This window comes from Equus asinus, chromosome 20 (genome assembly GCF_041296235.1).
Source record: "Equus asinus isolate D_3611 breed Donkey chromosome 20, EquAss-T2T_v2, whole genome shotgun sequence".
Lineage (NCBI taxonomy): Eukaryota > Metazoa > Chordata > Mammalia > Perissodactyla > Equidae > Equus > Equus asinus.
In genome coordinates this window covers 80,554,436-80,575,607 of record NC_091809.1, presented here as the reverse complement: position 1 = coordinate 80,575,607, position 21,172 = coordinate 80,554,436, and the positions used below count along the sequence as shown (strand labels likewise).

General features: G+C 39.6%; 1 long non-coding RNA gene across 10 annotated transcripts in view; it reads left to right on the top strand.

Annotated features, from left to right (window-relative positions):
* LOC123279150 (uncharacterized) overlaps positions 1-21,116 on the top strand; it is a 57,469-nt gene extending 36,353 nt beyond the window's left edge. For 7 of the 10 annotated variants that reach the window (XR_011495801.1, XR_006516971.2, XR_011495797.1 and 4 more), the window contains one exon: positions 91-16,070. This is a non-coding gene — a long non-coding RNA (uncharacterized lncRNA). Of the gene's footprint in view, positions 1-90; positions 16,071-20,713 lie in introns of those variants that run through there. The other 3 variants (XR_011495796.1, XR_011495798.1, XR_011495802.1) reach the window with 3 other exon arrangements.
* The last annotated feature ends 56 nt before the right edge of the window (positions 21,117-21,172 follow it).

Sequence of the window (21,172 nt, the reverse complement as noted above, 5' to 3'; positions counted from 1 at the left end):
TGAAATTTCTTAATATTTCTTCTATTTTGACGAGGCGTGTTTGTATGAACATATCCAGTGTTTTGTCTTCTCTCCTATTTAAACTCCTAGCCAAAGCCAAGAGAAAATTCATCTGCAGATCAAGAAGCAGAACTGGACACGCTCACCCCTTCAGCAGGCCTTCTAGGCCTCTGGGGACCATCAAAAAAGTGCCCCATAGTAGCTCCCCCTTCCATCCTGGGTCTGGGAATACGGCCAAACACAAGGCTTAGAGATAATCAGGACCCTATGGTATTGGCTGGAAAAAAACTCTAACCTTGATCACATTCCAGTTTCTCTCTCCTGATGTCTCTGGCTACCTGTAAGCTGAAGAAGAGAAAAGGAGATTGCAGGAAGAACCTCAGTTAAGATTGCATGCCTGCATGCGCATGTGCGGGTGCACACACGCACAACAAACACACGAACCAAAAATAAACGAACGAACAGTGGTCTCCATGCTTGACTTGCTGCCAGGAATAGTAGGCACTGAAAGAACAAGAAGCAGTTACCAAGAAGAACCTGCATCCACAAAGCAAAGCTCTGATGAGTAGCTGACTAACGGAAGCCTAAATAGGTTTTCAGAAGCTTCGACTGAGGGCTTCAGTCAGCAGGAGCATCAATCACGACACTGAGGATTTGAGAAGAAAGAAACACCAATTAAACTCATGGCTGCTATCCTGAGATACCAATATTACAAATCTGATCTTGACCAAAATACCTCTAAAACCAAAAGAAAATGTCCTGCTTACTAGAAAAATATTTTTTCTGCCCTCTTGACATTGTAACACATTGAATGGATACTACAAAAAGAGGTAAAACCATGCTTAAGCAGACTCTTTAAATAATGAATTACAGAGGAAGACAATATAGCTTGTCAGTAATCCCTGAACTTCATCTCTAAAGGCCTTAAAAGATGATGAAAATTGACAAATTATTAGGCGGCTGTTAAATGTGGTTATTAAGAAAACTACATAGAAACACAGGTAAATAATCCTTAAATAATGCTGAGTGAAAAATTAAAAATATAAAACATTTGGAATTATACTAATAGCCTAGATTTATTAAGAATTTATAATTGAACCCCCCCCCCCCGACACACACACATATGGGTGTGGATTAGAATGGAAATGGTTGTATCAAGATACAAGATTTAGGGTAATCTTTTTTATTTTCTGGAAAACTTTCTTTGCTATTATCACAGCAATTTATCAAATAAAATAAATATGATCAACGAACTAATTCCAGTGGAAAAACAAACTGATGAATGCCCAAATTACTGCTATGGATTTTCACATGCTCTGTTGTGTGTCCAAATTTATAATGGAAAAGTATTGACACGAAAGTTAACTTCTATGGAAAACAACAACAAAGAAATCACTTTGTAAGCTTAAAAAAATAAAAGAAAAGAAGGGGTTTGGGTTTGAAAGCTTGAAAAGAAAATTTAATTTACAGCAGGATTCATTTCACACACATGGCATGAAGGGACCATGAGGACCCTGCAGCTATTCTGGTGAGTCCCGTGCAAGGCCCACGGTGCGGGAGCTTTGCAGTGGGGAGGTCTGTATTCAGACTCAGTTCTCCCACTTACTAGCTGTAGGGTTTGTTTTGTTTTTTTTTTTAGGAAGACCAGCCCTGAGCTAACATCTGCTGCCAACCCTCCTCTTTTTGCTGAGGAAGACTGGCCCTGAGCTAACATCCATGTCCATCTTCCTCTACTTTATATATGGGATGCCTACCACAGCATGGCTTTTGCCAAGTGATGCCATGTTGGCACCCGGGATCTGGACCGGAGAACCCCGAGCCAGCGAGAAGCAGAACATGTGAACTTAACCGCTGCGCCACCAGGCCGGCCCCTAGCTGTAGGTTCTTGGTCAAGTTATTTAAGTTCTCTAAGCCTCAGCTTCCTCCTTTGTAAAATGGAGATGTAGATAACCCACCTCATAAGATGGTGGTAAGGCTTAAACAATATAAGGCCTTTAAAGCAAGCCCCTAACACCTTGCGTGGTAGGCAGTTCAGGTTCAGTAAATGCTAGTTCCCTTCTCTCTCCATTCCCTTTTCAGAAATCCATCATATAAAAGTGGACCTAGCTGTGAAGGAGTCAATCATCAGGTTATTAATAATACAATTTGCCACTTATTGACTGCCTCCTAGGAGAGTCAGTGCCTGGCATATGGTAGACTCCCAGTAAAGATATGTTTAACGGAGGGATGAATGGCTGGCTGGCTAGCTTAATCTCTGTCTTCATATCCCTAGAGGAAGAGACATTGGATTTGTTCTATATATTTCTAAAGAATACAACCAGGACCAGGAAGTACAGTGGTAATCCCTCTGTACTTTTTGAGCAGAGAAAGTGAGTTCAGCCAAGCAAAGACCAGGCTATTGGAGGAGCACTTCGTAAGAACAGAAGTGAAAGGGGGCTTCTCTGAGCAAGACACACTCTCCAGGTCTTCGGACTCTGCTGCAAAGAGTCACCCTCTTCATCTCTGGATCTGAGAAGACAGCACTCTGCCAGAGGTATGTTGCTCACTTTCCTCCTTCCCTGATGCTCTGAGGGTGGACAATGCTTAGGCCAGAAGGGAGGCGCTGATACATCCTAGAGTAATCAATCTTGTGTGGAGGACCTGACTCAGTCATAACAGGCCTCTCATGTGCCCAGGTCTGGATGCAGCGCATGGGCTGTTTCCACTTAATTTCCTTGTGGAGTAGGTGGAAGCTACAAGGAGTCAGAGTTTCACATTAAATCAAGTACAACATTCTAATGAAGCTGTCCAAACACGGAAGAGGCTGCCTCAGAAACAGTAGGTTCCCCATCACCAGCCCCTGGGGTGGGAGGAATGTTGCTGTGGTCGTTGTTATGCTGGAGAGGAAATTCTTGCTTTGGATCGATGATTAAGAAAAACTCCTTCCAGCCTGAGATTTTTATTTTATTTGAGACACTCATGCTCTCAAAACTAGGCTTTCTAAGATACTCTGTGCTCATAGATTGGAAGAATTAATATGTTAAAATGTCCATATTACCCAAAACAATCTACAGATTCAATGCAATCTCTATAAAAATTCCAATGGTATTTTTCATAGAATTAGAGCAAACAATTCTAAAATTTGTATAGAACCAAAAAATACCCTGAATAGCCAAAGCAATCTTGAGAAAGAACAAATCTGGAGGCATCATGCTCCCTGATTTCAACCAAATTATAAAAGTATAGTAATCAAAACAGTGTGGTATTGGCATAAAAACAGACACAAATATCGATAGAACAGAATAGAGCGCCCAGAAATAAACCGACACATATGTGGCCAATTAATTTATGACAAAGGAGCCAAGAATATACAATGGAGAATGGACAGTCTCTTTAATACATGGTGTTTGAAAAACTGGACAGCCACACGCAAAAGAATGAAACCAGACCACCATCTTACACTATACACAAAAATCAACTCAACATGTATTAAAGACTTGAATGTAAAACCTGAAACATGAAACTCCTAGAAGAAAACACAGGGAGTAAGGTCCTTGACATCAGTCTTGGTTATAATTTTTTGGATACGACTCCAAAAGCAAAGACAACAAAAGCAAAAATAAATGTGGGACTGCCTCATACTAAAAAGTTTCTGCACAGCCAAGGAAACCATCAACAAAATGAAAAGGCAACCTACTGAATGGGAGAAGATACTTGCAAATCATATCTCCAATAAGGGGTTAATATCCTAAATTTAGAGAGAACTCACACAACTCAATAACAACAAAAAAAAATCTGAGTAAAAAATTGGCAGAAGATCTGAAAAGACGTTTGTCCAAAGAAGAGATACAGATGGCAACAGGCACATGAAAAGATGCTCAATACCATTAATCAACAGGGAAATACAAGTCAAAACCACAATGAGATATCACCTCACACCTCTCAGAATGGCTATTATCAAAAAGACAGTAAATAACAAATGCTGTCAAGGAAGTGGAGAAAAGGGAAGACTTGTGCACTATTGGTGGAACTGTAAATTGGTGCAGCCACTATGGAAAACAGTATGGAGGTTCCTCAAAAAATTAAAACTAGAACTACCATATGATCCAGCAATTCCATTTCTGGGTATTTATCTGAAGAAAATGAAACACTAATTTGAAAAGATACATACACCCCTATATTCATCGCAGCGTTATTTACAATAGCCAAGATATGGAAAAGAGCTAAGTCAATGGATGACTGGATAAAGAAGATGTGGTATATACATACAATGGAATACTACTCGGCCACAAAAAAGAATGAAATCTTGCCATTTGTGACAACATGGATGGATCTAAGGATATTATACTAGGTGAAATGAGTCAGAGAGAGAAAGACAAATAACATATGATTTCACTTATATGTGGAATCTAAAAAACAAAATAAACAAATGAAACAAAACAAATCTCATAGATACAGAGAACAGATTTGTGGTTGCCAGAGGGGAATGGGTTGGGTAGGCTCAGAGAAATGGGTGAAGGATATCAAGAGGTACATAAATAAATAAGTCATGGGGATGTAATGTCAATAATACTGTATTGCCAAGTTGAAAGACGTTAAGAAAGTAAATCTCAAAAGTTCCCAAAACAAGAAAAAAATTTTTTTGTAACTTTGTATAGTAAAAGATGGTAACTATACTTATTGTAGTGATCATTTTGCAATGTATACAAATGTTGAATCATTATGTTGTACACCTGAAACTAATATAATGTATGTCAATTATACTTCAATTAAAAAAACAAAGCAAAAAACAAAACTAGGCTTTCTACTGACATCTGGGGGCTTACTTGTAGAAAAGAATATTACTACAAATTTAACCCTGAGCTTCTTTCTACCTCACTTGAGCCTATAGGTGTTCCCTTTCTCCCAGATTTTCCCAGGGGAGGAGTGTCACAAAAGATTGTTCCGATCTTGCAATATCACCATATCTTGACATGGCTACAGGACCAGGATAGATTCACACAGTTAGAGGAAGATGCACTCCTTTCCAGCCTCATGGAGAAGGAAAGAGGTCCTATACATGACAAAATAAATTACCATCAGAGGTAGACCCTGACCAAACAGCTGATGTGGGTGATTAGTGCCATGAAAACTGAGTTGATAAAAAGATACCTGTGGTCTGCGGTGGAGGGGTTTTTAGGGAAAGAGTGAAACCAGAGCTGGTTCTTGATGGAGAAGTAACCCAGGAAGCGGAAGGTGGAGTGGGAATGGACAGCACTGAAGGCAGCAAAAGACCCTGGACTTGGGAGTCAACAGATCTATGTCAGATTCTCACTTCTCCTCACTAGCTGTGACTACAGCTCATCTCTTAGAGTCTCTGAACAGCAGCTTCCCCCCTTACACCACGGATACTGATGCTTCCCTGAAAGCTTGTATAGATTAGAGTTAGCATGTGTAACACGGCTTGCTCAGTGTTTGGCACACAATAGGCACTCCAACGGCAGCTTGTATTGCTGCGGATTTGACACGGGGTGGACCTGGTGTGTTCAGGGAATAAATTGCGAGACAGTTTGACTCGGGCAGAGTGTGTGGAAGCATAGGAAGTGAGGCTAAGGCGGCGTTGTGTGCTAGAGAGAGCCCAGGACTAGGAGTCAGGAGATCCTGGTTTGAGTTCTTAATTTTATTTCAGCAGACAAGTCACTTCCACTTTCTTTGAGCCTCTCTATTCTACCTGCACAGTGAGGACGTTGATCTAGAGAAGTAGTTCTCTATCCTGGCTGCCTATTGGAATCAGCGAGAGTGCTTTAAAAAATTCTAATGACCATGCTGCACCCCAGGCCAACTAAATCAGAACTTCTGGGGCTGGGACTCCAGACAGCAGACATTTTTTTAAAAAAAGGCTTTATTGGGGAGCCAGCCTGGTGGCATAGTGGTTAAGTATGCACACTCCACTTCAGTGGCCCAGGGTTCGTGGGCTTGGATCCCAGGCGCAGACCTACACAACACTCATCAAGCCATGCTGTGCTAACATCCCACAAACAAAATACAGGAAGACTGGCACAGATGTTGGCTCAGTGACAATCTTCCTCAAGCAAAAAGAGGAAGATTGGCAACAGATGTTACCTAAGGGCCAATCTTCCTCACACACACACACACACACACACACAAACGGCTTTATTGAAATATAATTGATAAACAAAAAAAGGGGCACATGTTTAATGTATAAAATTTGATGAGTTTGGACATATGCATACACTCATGATATTATCACCACAATTAAGGTAATAAACATATCCATCACCTCCAAAAGTTTCCTTGTGCCCCATTTTTTGTCTATGTGGTAAGAACACTTAACATGAGATCTACCCTCTTAACACTTTTAAATGCCCAATACTGTGCTGTTAACTACAGGCACTATGTTGTACAACACGTCTCCAGGATTTACTCATCTGGCACAACTGAAACTTTATACCCATTGAACAACAACTCCCCATTTCCCCTGCTCCCCAGCCACTGGCAGCCACTATTCTATTCTCTGCTTCTATGAGTTTATTTCAGATTCCTCATACAAGGGGTATTACACAGTGTTTGTCCTTCTGAGACTGGCTTATTTCACTTAGAATAATCTCCTCCAGGTTCATCCATGTTGTCACAAATGGTAGGATTTCCTCCTTTTTTTAAGGCTGAATAATATTCCATTGTGAGTATATACCACATTTCCTTTATCCATTCATCTGTTGACGGACATTTGGGTTGTTTCCATATCTTGGCTATTGTGACTAATGCTGCAATGAACATGCAAGTGCATATATCTCTTTGAGATCTTGATTTCAATTCTTTTGGATATATACCCAGAAGTGGAATTGCTGGATCATACGGTAGTTCTAGTTTTAATTTTTTGAGGAACCTCCATACTTTTTCCCATAGTGGCTGAATCATTTTACATTCCCACCACCAGTGTACAAGTATTCCAATGTCTCCACAACCTCACCAACTCTTATCTTTTGTTTGTTTTGATAACAGCCATCCTAACAGATGTGAGGTGATATCTCTTTGTGGTTTTGATTTGCATTTCCCTGATGATTAGTGAAGATGAGCACTTTTTCTTATACCTGTTGGCCATATGCATGTCTTCTTTGGAGAAATGTCTTTTCAAATATTGCCCAGTCTTTAATTGGGTTATTTGGGTTTTTCACTATCAAGTTGTAGGAGCTTTGTGTATATTTTGCATATTAACCCCTTATCAGATAAATGGTTTGCAAATATTTTCTCCCCTTCCATAGATTGCCTTTTCATTCTTTTGATTGTTTCCTTTGCTGTGCAGAAGCTTTTAAATTTGATATAGTCCCTCTTGTCTATTTTTGCTTTTGTTGCCTATGCTTTTGGAGTCATCTCCAAGAAATCATTGCCAAGACCAATGTCAAGAAGGTTTTCCCCTATGTTTTCTTCTAGGAGTTTTACAGTTTTAGGGCTTGTGTTTAAGTCTTTAATCCATTTTGAGTTGATCGTTGTGTATGGTGTAAGATAAGGGTCCAATTTCATTCTTTCACATGTGAATATCCAGTTTTCCCAATACCATTTGTTGAAGAGACTGTCATTTCTGCATTGTATATTCTTGGCATTCTTGCCAAAGATCAGTTGACCATATATGCATGGGTTTACTTCCAGGCTCTCTAATCTGTTTCACTGATCTACCTGTCTTTATGCCAGTACCATACTGTTCTAATTACTGTAGCTTTGTAATACATTTTCAAGTCAGGAAATGTGATGCCTCCAGCTTACAGAAAGCAGATTTTTTAAAGCTCCCCAGGTGATTCCAAAGTGCATGAAGGTTGAGAACCATTACACTAGATAATTTCTAAGGTGTTTATAGTTCTAACATTAAGAAGATAAAGAGAAAACAACAATAAATAATTATTGGGGCTGGGCCCATGGCCTAGGGGTTAAATTTGGTGCACTCTGCTTTAGCGGCCCAGGTTTGGTTCCTAGGCATGGACCTACACCACTCGTCAGTGCCCATGCTGTGACAGTGACCCACATAAAAGTAGAGGAAGATTGGCACAGATGCTAGGTCACGGAGAATCTTCCTCAGGAAAAAAAATATGTATATGTCAGATAATGGCTACTATTTATTGAGTGGTAAGTGTCAGGCACTTCACCAAAGAGCTCCTAATGTGATATTTAATAATCACATTATTAATCACATTAATAATCAATAAATCTAAGGGGAAGGAATTTTACAGATGAAGAATTAAGTTTAGAAAGATATTCATTTGCAGAACACCATGTGGCTAAGTGTCAGAGCTAGTATTTTAATGCAGATCTCTCTGATGTCCCAAATGGAAACTTGACCATTACATTCTACCATTTTGCATAACTCCTATAAAGCATTGAAAATGGTTTCTTTTATCCTGCTTACCTGGAGGCAACATGTCAAGATCCCAAAGCCTATGAATGGATGTATTTCTGTGAACTTAGGGACTTTTACTCTATTTCTTGACAATTATCTCTGGTTTAAGATGGGTCAATTTCTAAATATGGACTATAACTGATAAATTACTTTTTATTCAATATTTTTATGCTGAAACAGCTGCCACGGAGCATGAGCGGCCCCCAAACAATGAGTAAGATGCTGCCATCTTGTGGCATGTTTTGTAAGGCCAAGTGTGTAATCCTCCAGTGAGGAGAGCCCAGTAGACAATTCTAACCATGCCTGCCACTTTGCCATCATTCTGTTGTCTTCCTACCTGTAACATCATTTTGTTTCTCCAAATATAATATTAGAAATGAATCAATACAGAAACATAAGAAAATAGGTAAGAACAGCAGACAGAATAATAATGTTGCCCTCTCCTACTATTTATTAGTGTATCACTTTTGTCAAGTTACTTAATGTTTCTGGGTCTGAAATTTTCTTATCTGTAAAGTGGGGACAATAACACTCATCTGATAGTATTGCTTTAAAACCAAATCAAAATGTATATTTAAAAATTTGCCTGGCAAATTGCAGGCATTTGACAAATACCAGGTCCTCACTCCCTTTCCCTCTTTCTCAATCCTTCGCCCTTTCCTCTAGTTCCAAGCTCTTTCCACTTAAGATATCCTAGGCTTCTGCTTTTTACTCACTTTCTTAAGTATTTCCCCCATGGTTCTTTCAGTTTCCTGGCTCCACCCTATCCGCACTCCCCCCTCATACACACAGGGGTGCCCATGTTTACATATATGGACCCTTACCTTGGTAAGGTAGGGCTTGGTAAGCTTGTCTACATCATCCTAATGTGGCTGGCTCTCCCTCCACTCCCACATTTGTGCTGTCGTGGGTACTGCAAGGCAAAACACCTCGCACTGGGTTTCACTGAGCAGTTTCTCCATTACTAACAGCACTCTATGATCCTGTCAGAGCCTGGTACCCTCAGATTCTGCTTATCCCTTATCCCTGATCCTTTCACCCCGACCTTGGGAGATCTGACATGCATGTCTCAACTTCCCCCTGACTTCTTTTCCACCACTCTCTCACCTCACTCTGCTCCACCCTCTGGCCTCCTCCCCTTTGCTGCTCCCTTTGCCTGAAATGTTCTCCCAGATATCCACATGGTTTGCTCCCTAATTTCTACAAATTTCTGCTCAAATATCACCGTAGTAGACAAGGCTTCCTTGACACTCTACTGTACAAAACAGCACACACACAAAACCCCAGTAACTTTCCATCCCCTTTACCCTGCTTAGTCTTAGTTTATGGCACCTCTTACCACCCATCACACCGGTTCTGCACTGGAACAGGAGGGAGAGAGCTGGTAGCTTCAAGTGTTCTTCTGCGGGAGGGCAAAGTTCACTTGGTGAGGCATTCGGTCCTCCCTAGTGGATTATTCCTGGAAATAGTCATTGCTATGTGTGTTAGCTGGTAATAACACACGTAAGACAAAGCTATAGAAACTTATTTTTTCATTCTTGCTGCTGCTACTCCTCGGCACTTCGTCTATCTTCCCCTCCATTTATCGTGAAATGTCTGTTTCTTCTGGTTTCATCTGGCTTTGGTGTTTATTAATTAGGGTAGCTAATTCTAAACACAGAGTTCACGAAAGGGCTTCAGAGGATCCTTGAATAACTTGAAATTATTGGCAAGATTTTGGGGGTATGTTTGTTTTCTGCAGCTACAGTCCATGACATTGATCAAGTTCAAGGAGTCTATGACTTCCCCCAGCAAAATATTAAAAAGCATAGTTTTAGGGATGACAGCACAATATTCCCCTATCTTAATATACAAAATACTTAATCATTGTTTAATATTAGCCTGTCTTTCTCAATAGCCTAAGCACCTAGAGTAAAGGGATAGTATTTATTCATCACATGATGGCTAGCACCTAACTGATTCTCAATAAATATTTGTTGAATGAATGAAGACTCCACGGTGATAAGAGCCTATTAATTAGTCATTCTGTCCGTAATCTTTCTCAGACAAGCCTTGTTCTGGGGTTAGGCTGTGTTTTGATAGATCCAGTTAGATTCTGTTCACCATTTGGAAATAAAGAATTAAAATCACAAATCTCACTTTTAACACAGAAGAGCCAGTCATACTGCACACTGTAAGAGAAGTTGAGTAAAAATGAAACAGCTAGTTGCGCATCAGAAAGGGAGCAGTGAATGGGAAGTTAGGGGGAGTGGAATTCAGAAAGAGGTAGCTCCCATAACTAGAATTCAAAGAGTTGATAATCCTGGCAAGAATCAGGTTTGTCCGGTTAAATTCAAAACTAGAAATGTAAGCGCAGGTTCAAACCACCAGTCCCATCATTAGAGACAAAAGGAAGTTGAAAAACCAGTTGGCTGAGGTTTGTATTTCTAATAGATTAGGTATAAAGAAAGGGATTCCTGGCATCTGTGTTCTAACTTAGTTTTACCATTATCAAAAAAAAAAAAAAGTACGCTCTTTGACTCAGGTTATTAAGTTGCATTGGGTGTGTGGGTATTTTATAGATTTTTATATTTTACCTTTTATATTTAACAGATTTTAAAGAAATTTCTAGATACCTTAGAGATAAGCCCCCTCATTTAGTAGATCCCAAGTTTTTCAGGCAACAGTATCCTAAATATAGGGCTGCAACAAGAGTTACAAAACAGTAATTCTTTGGCTCTGCTTCTGTTCATTCTGCAGGAAAACCACACTGCCTTATTTTCTCCCAAATTGTTTGGTGAAGCCCCCAGTGCACCTGCACAGCAAGTGTCTTCACCGCCATTTTCTCCTAGCCCGACCTAGCTCTGGCTCTCTGAAGAGCTTTTGTTGAGGCTTAAAGGGCAGATAGGCCTCTGGGAGCTGCCCAAAGCACTCTGCAGTTGCTGTGCCCACAGGTGCCTGCTCCAAGGTTACTGATGTCCTGTGCTGAGGTCTTCACCATCTCTTGTCATTGCCCAAATCACCAACTCCAGGCTCTGCTGAAACATCCTTCTGTTCCAATTCTACTAAAAAAAATTAGGAGCAACTTTTATTTTTTGTGTGTGGATATTATTTTATTTTTTAATACACTTTTTATTTAAAATAGTTATAGATTAAAAAAACAAAACAAAAAAATGGGGCAGCCCCATGGCATAGTGGTTAAGTTCAGTGCACTCTGCTTCAGCAGCAGCCCAGGCTTGTGGGTTCAGATCCCGGGAAAGCACCTACACCAATTGTCAACCATGCTGTGGCTGAGACACAATTATAAAGTGGAGGAAGATGGGCACAGATGTTAGCTCAGGGCTAATCTTCCTCAGCAAAAAAAAAAAGTCACAGATTTACAGAAAGATTGCAAATATGGTAGAGAGTTCCTATATACGCCACCCACAGTTTCCCCTATTATTAACATCTTACATTGGTATGGAACATTGGTCATAATTAATGAACCAATATTAATATTATTATTATTAACTGAAGTCCATATTTTATTCAGACTTCCTTAATTTTTACCTAATGTCCTTTAGCTGTTCCGGGATCCCACCCAGGATATTACATTACATTTAGTCATCACATCTCCTTAGGCTTCCCTTGGCTATGACAGCTTCTCAGACTTCTCTTATTTTTTATGACCTTGACCCTTTTGAGGAGTTCAGGTATTTTGCAGAATGTCCCTCAATTGGGATTTATCTGATATTTTCTCATGATTAGACTGGGGTTATGTGTTTTGGGAAGGAAGAGCACAGAGATAAAGTGCCATTCTCATCACATGGTATCAAAGGTACATCCTATCAGCTTGACATCGCTGTCGATGTTAACCTTGGTCATCTGGCTGAGGGAGTGTCTGTCAGGTTTCTTCACTGCAATGTTACTGTTTCCTGTCCTCTCTGCCCCTTCCTTTCCATACTGTTCTCTTTGAAAACAAGTCAATATGCACAACCCACATTTAACACATGAGGAGCTATGCTCAGCGTCCTTGAAGGCAGAGCATCTATAAAAATTATTTGGAATTCTTCTGCATGAGTTATTTTTATCTTTTCTCCCATTTATTTGTCCAATCATTTATGTATATCCGTGTGGCTTCATGGATATATACTTTATTCTTTTGAGTTATATTCCAGTACTACTTTATTTTGTTGCTCAAATTGTCTAGCTTTGGCCAGTTCTTTCAGTTGGTCCCTGTGTCCCTTTGACATATCTCCATTCCTCTTTTGTAGGATTTACATTATGGCACTACAATATGCTCCAGGCTCACCTTGTATATTTCCTACCCCAGGCCTTGAATCAGCCATTTCCCTAAGGAGCCCTGGTTTTTTTGGTTGGAGAATGGTATTAGAAACCAAGATCTAGGCACTAGGTGTGCTCATTGCTACTGAGGGATCCTACCCTCTAGACTCTTCTGCTGACAGAGTAAGGAAATGTGTGTATACTAACCCATGTATATGCACATATCTGTAACTACTTGTGTATGTAACCATCTGGATCTATATAAGCTAAACTTAAGTTCATACTGCTATCTCCAACTCTAATTCGTTACCACGTGGATCATTCTAGCCTCTTCCCCTTGATTATCTGTAAATTCCCACTCCAACAGCGAGAAACCTGGCTCCCACTATCCACCATCCATTTATTTAACTATTCAATTCCAGTGTATGTGTGTGTATATATATATTCAGTATTGTTAACTTATACCCCCATGGTAAAGTTCACCATCATGGTATATTGTGTTATCATGGTATAACTTTATCAACTAGAGGATAGTGCTGATGTACAATTCCTTTTGCATTTAGTTTTACAGAATCCACTCAATTACCAAGTTACTTAGGTCAGCACTTTTTCTCCCCCCTCCTTCAGTGAGGTTGTTTCAAACATTTATAACATAGTTAGATTATTCTGTGCCACTCTTTACGCCATCTTGGGACCCTCCTATCTCCTAAATGATTTTTTTTTTTTTGAAATTTACATACGAAAAGGTTCTATGGGTTTTGACAAATGCATAGTGTCATATATCCACCATTACAGTATTATACAAAATGGTTTCACCACCATAAAATATCCTCTGTGCTTAATATATTCAACCCTCTTCCCCATTGAATCCCTACTGATTTGTTTTCTGTCTCTATAATTTTGCCTTTTTCAGAATGTCCTATAAATAAAATCCCAAAGTTTGTAGCCTTTCAGAGTTGATTCTTTCACGTAGCATGTACCTTCAAGATTCATCCATGTCTTTGCTTAGCCTGATAGCTCAACCTTTTTAAAAAATATTTTAATTGTTTAATTTTCATTGTTTTAATTGTGGTAAAATACACATAACATAAAATTTACCATCTTAACCATTTTTAAGTATACAGTTCAGTGGTATTAAGTATATTCATATTGTTGTGCAACCATCGCTACCATCCATCTCCAGAACTCTCTTCATCTTGCAAAACTGAAACACTATACCCATTAAACAATAAATCCCATTTCTCCCTCCCCCAGCCCCTGGCAACCACCATTCTATTCTCTGCTTCTATGAGTTTGACTATTTTAGATACCTCATATAAGGGGAATTATATAGTGTTTGCCTTTTTGTGACTGGCTAATTTCACTTAGCATAATGTCCTCAAGTTTCATCCAAGTTGTAGCATATGTCAGAATTTCCTTCCTTTTTAAGGCTGAATAATATTCCACTGTAATGTATATACCACATTTTGTTTATCTGTTCATCCCTCAATGGACACTTGGGTTGCTTTCACCTTTTTGCTATTGTGAATATCTCATCCCTATTTCTCATTGAACAGTATTCCACCACATGGGTGTTTCAATTTAGTTTGACTTTTGTTTTTTTAATTGCAGCCCTTTCACCTTAAGACAGAGGCATGAACCCATGGGGGCTGAACTGGAGTGAAATCTAAATGACAGAGACCATGCTCTATTCATCATTTCTTCTCCTTCCTGACTATCCTTGAACAAGGCTTGAGAACTCAGCTCTCTCTCTTTCTCTCTTAGGATGACTTCTTTCCTAAGACTCTTCAGGAGCAACATATAAATAGAGTCCTGAAGTCCTGCTCCGTCAGTCCTCCAGGGATGCTTGAATCCTAGGGAGATAGCTGGGACCCCTCCTAGATAGAGGAAATGGAAGCACAAAGCAGGAGTCACTCATTAGTGACTGTTTTGGACCAAACTGTCCCCCTGCCTTTCATATACTGAAGCCCTAACCTCCAACGTGACTGTGTTTGGAGATAGGGCCTTTAGGGAGATAATTAAGGTCAGATGAGGTAAAAAAAAAAAAAAAAAAAAAGCTGGGGCCCTAATCTGATAGGACTGGTGTCCTTCTAAGAAGGGGAGGAGACACCAGAGATCTCTCTCTCTGTGAGAACACAGAGAAAAGGCCATGTGAGGACACAGTGAGAAGGCCACTGTCTACAAGACAGGAAGAGAGGTCTCACCAGAAACTAACCCTGGCACCTTGATCTCAGACTCCCAGCCTCCAGAACTATGAGAAAAGAAATGCCTGCTGGGGGCCGGCCCGGTGGTGCAGCGGTTAAGTTCGCACGTTCTGCTTCTCGGTGGCCCGGGGTTCGCTGGTTCGGATCCCGGGTGCGGACATGGCACTGCTTGGCAGCCATGCTGTGGTAGGCGTCCCACATATAAACTAGAGGAAGATGGGCACGGATGTTAGCTCAGAGCCAGCCTTCCTCAGCAAAAAGAGGAGGACTGGCAGTAGTTAGCTGAGGGCTAATCTTCCTCCAAAAAAAAAAAAAAAAAGAAATGTCTGTTGTTGAAGCCCCCAGGCTGTGATTTAGTAATAGCAGCCTGAGCAGACTGACACAGTGGCAGAACTGTGTCTAGTCCTCAAGGGTCCTGACACCAATTTCAGAGTTCCCTCCACTCAGAAACACTGCTTTTCTTTTCTTCTATTAAAGAAATACAAAAGTAGAAACACTGGCCGACCCCTCCACCCACAGGACGAGGTCACAGGACCCGAACACTTCAGTTGTTTACAGGTTATCAATAAATATTTTTGTTCAAATAAATGTAAGGTTTGATGAACTTTCCCACCACACGATGGGAAAATAGGAACTTTACAGTAAAGAAACCTGACAGATACTGCCTTAATCAGGAGATCAAAGTAATTAACATCAGTAACTGAAATCATCTGGCAACTGATAGGATGCAACGAGAAAAACACCCCATCACTTCTGTGGTATTCCTGCCAAAGATGCTTAACCTGAAACTAATATCTAGGAAACAATCAGACAAACCCAAATTCAAAGAGGTTCTACAAAATAACTGACCTGTAATCCTCAAAATTGTCAAGGTTGTGAAGGAAGGACTGACAAAACTTCCAGATTGAAGGAGACTAATGAGGCATGACAGCTAAATGCAATGTGTGATTCTGAACTGAATCCTTCTGCCACAGAGGACAGTGCTGGGACTATTGGCCAAACTTGAATGGGATCTGAGGAGTAGACGACAGTAATGTAACAACGTTAATTTCCTGATTTTGATGGTCTTATTATGGTTATGTAAGAGAATGTTGTTGTTTGAGGAAACAAACACTAAAATATTCAGGGTAATGAGACATAAATACCAGCAACTCACTTTCAAGTGGTTGAAGAAAAAATAGTTTGTTGTATTATACTTGCAACTTTTCCATAAGCTTGAGATTGTTTCAAAATAAAGTATATATTTTTTCATGTAATCACTCAAATCTCTTCCCTGACATCCAGGTTTTTAAAGTTTCTGCCATGATAACATCAAGCCAAAGGATGTGCCTTCAGAAGCTCTTAAACATCTCATCTCCTTCTCTCCTCACAGATGTCACTGGAATGTAATTCTAAATTTTGCTGAGGTTTTTTTCCCTTCATTTGTCTTCATCTTGTCTGAGGCCTTGGTGCAAAATTCATTATTACATAACTTTCATCTTTTAGCTCTATTTTTAAACACCAACCCTTATTGAGCACTAACCATGTGCTGGGCTGTGTACTAAGTACTTTTTAGTGTTTATCCAGTACAGCATTGTCTCATTTAACCTTGATCTCACACTACTTCCCTCTTCACACTCCATCCTACAGCACCCTGACTGCCCCAGGCTGCCTCTCTGGGCCTTTGCAAATTGCAGGCCCCCTGCCTCTCTTCCCCTCCTCTTGACCTCTGAGCTCTTACTTATCCCTCAGGTTTCAGCTAGAATGACTCTTCCTCCATGGAGCCTTTCCTAAGTCTGAGTGGGAGCCCCTTCCCCATGCAGAGTCTTCTTCTTTACTATAGTGCTTTTAACTATATTTTAATTTTCTTTTCTCTCTTCTGTTCCCTCTTGTATGCTATTCTGGAGGAAGAATTGTCTTCACTGTTGTTTCACCAAAGTTATCAGGGTACATTGCACAGAGTAGGTCCTCAAAAAACATTTGTTGAGTGAATGACTGAACATACAAGCAAGGGAGGCTGGATGACTGGGCTGTATTTAGGGTATCACCTTAATGAATTCACTATAGTCTAGGTGAACTTATTTCTCAGTTTTGCGGGTCTAAAAACACAATTAAATTAGTGTCCAGAGTTGACCTTTCTTCTACTAAAGTGCTATCACAGTAATAAAAGCTAGTAAGGGCTTACAAGGAATCAATAAAAAGGAGCTCTCACTGACCTAAGTTAGACAATTTGAACATCAAAAATAATGATTAAGTGTATTGAAACATATCAAATATATAAAAATCCATGAGTTCATCATGGTAATAAAATAATTAGTCATAATTAAAGGCTACTGGGACACCAACTCATTATGAAAATTAACAAAGGGAAGTGATTAAATCCTGTTTTTCTGTTACAAACTGTATTTTAGAGTGACCAAATAGTTATTAATGGAAAATTCTTTACAGAATAAATTTATCTGATAAAGGCAGAGGAAAGATGATTTTAGAAAATCACCAATTCGCAACTCCTAATGAATTAATAGATCTATGCGATGATCATTAATCAATACTAAAAAGTGGAAGACTGATGGTCAATTTATAAATCCACTGACTAATCTTAGCATCACCAAAAGTAGAACAACTATACATTATGCGCCTCAAGTACACAGCAACACTTACCAGGTATTCTTGCCTTAAAAAAAAAAGAAAAGAAAAAGAAACTAAATCTAGTCAAGCATCTAAATGTAACTACCAGTTTATAAGAAATGCAGGGGACAGAGGAACAAGTTAAATGACACTGTGTAGAAGCAATCAGCCAAATTCCAGAGTGTGGAACATTCTACAGAACAAATGACTTGGTTTCTCCAACAAATCTATAACATCCATTTAAAAAGGGGGGAGGGGGAGAGATTCTTATAGACTAAGAGGCACAATAATTTTAAAGGTATGGATTTTGTTTGGACTTTAAACCAAGTACAAAAAGACATTTTTTTAGTTGGAGAAATCTGACTATGGACTGGGTATTAAATAATATTCAAGAATTATCGTTAACTTGTTACATGTGATAATGACATGATGGTCAAGTTTTTCTAAATGTCTTTATCAATTAGTGGTACATACTGAAGTATTTCTGGATGAAATGAATCAGTCAGGTTTCTAGCAGAAAACAAGTAGCACAATCGAGTTAGGTAATTTAGAGAGAATTTAATAAAAGGACCCTTTCCAAAGATGTAGGAAGGCTGTAGGGAAACTATGAGGTATAATGCAGTGTTCCTGGCTTAGTAACAACAACTGTTACCACCCCTAGGGCTAGGGGTGAGGAAACGAGTTATCAGAACCCAGAGACAGAGAACCCTGTGGAGAGAAGTTGTGATCTTTGGTTAAACCCTCAGAAAGGGGGCCAGAGGAATAGTACCTCAAGGTATTAAGCTCCTCCATTCCTCCAGTCTCCTGGTGGTGCTCTCCATTGGCAGAACCCACCTAGACAAGAAGGGAGTCCCTCACCTGCATTCTATAGTGGTCAGCCTCGAGGGAATCAGAGCAGGGATGAGTGGTAGAGAAAGAGCAGACTGGGAGGAGGAATCAGAAGATAGCCAGCGAAAATGACAAGATGTATAGAATTTGCTTTAAAGTACTCCGGCCCCCTCCCCACCAAAACTCTGGAGAATAAATGAAATAAAATTGGCCACCTATAGACAGTCATTGAAGAGCTGAGTAAAAACTACACAGGAATTCACTATACTATTCTCTCTACTTTTGTGTATGTTAGGAAATTTTAATAATTGAAAGTTTAAAAAAATGAATTAGTCCCTTACACAAGAACTCGAATATCATTTAACCATTTAATGTAAATTATATTCCTTCCTGGCAGTAGAAATTCCTGTAGCCTCTATTCAAGGCCTATTCTTCCTGGTATTAAGAAACACGAGAAGTGAAACTAGTAAACAGCATGAAATCAGAGCAAAAGGAGAAGGATATTCTGGGATTTTTCAAACAGGCCAACTTCTGTAAAAATCTTTAATTTCTGTACAAACCTTAACATCTGTAAACATGTGATCTTAGTCATTCTATGTGGATTCAATTACTCCACCAATTTTAAAGTATTGGTGGTGCATTATAGTAATTTTATCTACCTGCAGCCTTATTCTTCCACCATATTAGAAGGTATCTTCTCTATTTTTTTTTATCCTATCTGAGCCTTTGTAAAGTGAGAATAATAATATCCAATGTTTGGCACAAATTAGTGCTCAATAAATATCACATATTATTATGAGATTGTTATTGAAGCAGATTGTCTTATAAATGTCTGCTACTCAAGTATTTTTTCAACTAAAATTAAAATTAACAGGAAGATAGACTACTTTCGATAGTGTATTACTGAGGTAGGAGCAAAGGACCTCACAAAAATCTAATCGATCGTTGGGGATAGAGCACTAAATAAGTATCTTCCATTTCAGGGTCCAGCAACTGCTATCTTAAGACTTCTCCAGGGTTATGTTTTGGGTTTCTTCTCCACATAGGAAGCAATGCATATAATAATAAGACATAACTGTTTTATATTCTCATATTTAAGTAGTTCATGCCAAAGATTATAGGGACAGTCACATTATACATTTAGGACTTCATTTCTAAGAGTCACCACTCAAAATAATAACTAATTTGTGATGGTTGCACAGCTTTGTGAATATACCAAAAACTACTAAATTGTACACTTTAAAGGGGCAAATTTTATGGTATGTCCATATATCTCAATTTAAAAATAACTCATTGATAATAGCTCTTTACAAAGCACTTCATCTGTATTATCTCACTCAATCTTCACAATAAAACCTTGGGTTAGCTCTTTACTATAATTTTATAATGAGGAAACTGAAGCACAGAGAAGTCTAACAATTTCCTCAGGATCTCATAGTGAGTAAATGCAGAGTTAGATACAAACGCTCATTTTCAAATGCTAAATCCAGCGTTTTCACCAAACCTACTCCTGCCTCTCAGAACCACATTGCCTTTTCCCTGGCCAGGATGTCTCTGTGATGCCTAGAAGCAAAGTGGTTGAAATGGGGCCAAAGTTGCAGGGGAAGCCAGACTCTTATCTTCCCAACCCACCTAAAGAGTCATTCTTCTTCATGAAGACACTGTTCTTGGGAACTGGAATTTTGAAATCTGGGTTTGCAAGATCTGGCTCTGTCCCTCATATCAACAAACACATGTGCTGAGGGAGTTGGGTGGTTTGCTTCCCACAGAGCTCTTAGCCCACAATGTCACACTGAAGACATTTTAATTAGTGACTTCTTGCTTCTGAAAATTGGAAGAGATTGATTTATGAGATGTGAAATAATCACAAGTAATTAACTGGGCTTATTTTGGACTTGTTCTCTAATTGAAACAATATCCAAAGTTCTTTAAATGACAATGTATATTATCCTAATATCAAAATTTCGAGTCAAAGTCCAAAAGACTAGTTTTCTATATGGGTTTGGCTGGTAAAAGTGAATTATCAGCAGAGCAGTAAACAAAATATATTCACATAACTAATCCTCAAGAGACTTCTAGTAAAGGGGAGCGATGAAAGCCTTACACTCATAGGATTGATTTAAAAGCAACCTCTTTCAACAGCAATGATTAAAAAATAGTTTCAATTCCTAAATTCCTCCTGATCAGGCACCAACGCAGGAAAGAGGAATGGACTTCATTTCTCTACTTTGTGTATTTTGTGAAAGAATTTATTTTTTCATATTTCAGAGACTGTCTATTGGCACCACAGAAAACTTGGAGTTATAAAGAGAACTTTCATTAGTTACAAATGGACAAGTTGAGATTGGGGAGGTAAAGCTGAGGAGAACCAGCAAGAAAAAACACCTTCCAAGTTCTATCACTTGAAGCTCGGGCTAACAATTCCTCTCATTTTTGTTCCTCTCTCCCTCCTCCTTGGCCCTAGGAAATGCGGACTTGTGGTCAGCAGAGCCCGGTGGAGTCAGACCTGAGGCTACAGAGGGCTGAGGCACCGGGAACCCCCCACCCCAAACCATGACACCTCTTCCATTAGCGCAGAACCACGCTAGGTGCGAGGTCTGAGGAATCCCCAACAGTCTCTCCCATCCGCACCCACAACGGGCCACCCTAGGCGGGCGAGCCGATGGGAGCGGGATGTGGCGGCAAGAGCTGCGGACCCGGGCATCATCAGACCTGCTCTTTCATTTTGAACTACAACTTATTGAACACTTCTTAGGTGCTAAGCTCTGTGCTACGTGGTTTTCACCCTTTTTAAAACAAATCGATGAGGCGGTTCGTATGACCCACAACTCTTATGAAGTAGGTGAAAAAAACGAAAGGTCAAGAAGACCCGGGGGATGGGGGGGGGGGGGGATTTGGGGAGAAAAAGCAAAAAAGGAAAAAA